The sequence below is a fragment of the Mustela lutreola genome, chromosome 4 (assembly GCF_030435805.1).
Source record: "Mustela lutreola isolate mMusLut2 chromosome 4, mMusLut2.pri, whole genome shotgun sequence".
NCBI lineage: Eukaryota > Metazoa > Chordata > Mammalia > Carnivora > Mustelidae > Mustela > Mustela lutreola.
In genome coordinates this window covers 32,412,899-32,413,957 of record NC_081293.1, presented here as the reverse complement: position 1 = coordinate 32,413,957, position 1,059 = coordinate 32,412,899, and the positions used below count along the sequence as shown (strand labels likewise).

The following is a 1,059-nucleotide window of genomic DNA, read 5'->3' as shown; positions in this document are numbered from 1 at the left end:
TCACATGGCCGCCAGCCCTACAGAGAACAACACAGAAGAACCAGGACATCCGCTCCAGACTGGTACAGCTGGGGAATCTTGAGGCCTTTCCCTAGATCCCACATTAAGTGTCAAATTCCAATCCAGATGAGAGGAAGACAAGTGAAAACTTGGCTGTGTAGATCAGTGATGGCCACAGATACAGGAACTTTACACCTCCCAAATGAGACTCAAAGTTCCCAGGGACCAACAGGGCTGACAAGTCAAAAAGAAACCCCTGTACCCAAGGCCACAGCGGTACCATGGTGGCAAGCAGACATCACTGTGGGAAGAGCCACAGTGTAGATAGTGATACGGGGAGACAGAGGATGGTTTAAACAGTGTTCTTCTTCCTGAATCTGTCCATCTCTTCTTTGGCTATGGTTCCCACAGGGAGAGCATTTCTGACACAGAGCCAAGGATTAAGAAATGGCCAACATATCTCAACAAGAATGCAGCCAACCTGGGTTCTGGCCAGGATGGAAGTAGAACTTTTTGAGTCTAAATAATTGATAATGTGGTAGTAAAGCTTAAGGAGATTAAGTTATTTCTCACTTAAAAAGGAGGGGCTAAAATTCTAGATGTTTTCAACAAAATAAGTAACATAATATAAAAGGAAGTGAGTTGTCAGCATTCTGAGTGCTGTGTCTTACTCTCATAGTCAAGATACATGTGGATTTTTAAATAAATAAATTTAAAAAAATAAATAAATTAAAAAAAAAAGATACATGTGGATTTTTGATGACACAGGGGTCAGCTCCCACTTACCCGTGAGTTGTTCAAGGGTCAAAAACTGTATAACTTACGTACTCTACATGGGATAATATTCCAACTAAATCACATTCCACAAACATCTGTTGAGAAATATGATGTACCTTGCTATCTCACTAGGACACTAAGCAATTTGTTTAAATAGTGACTGAATCAACAAATTCAGTGGGTAAATAAAAAAGGGTAGTTCAGAAAAGTTTGTCCTTTTGCAATCCTTAGAACGCTCCCCCTCCTTGTCCCTTGGCAGAACATGAAGCCATGCGGCCACAT

General features: G+C 41.2%; 1 pseudogene; it reads right to left on the bottom strand.

The window, feature by feature from the left end:
• LOC131830091 (succinate dehydrogenase cytochrome b560 subunit, mitochondrial-like) lies at positions 1-1,059 on the bottom strand (annotated as a pseudogene).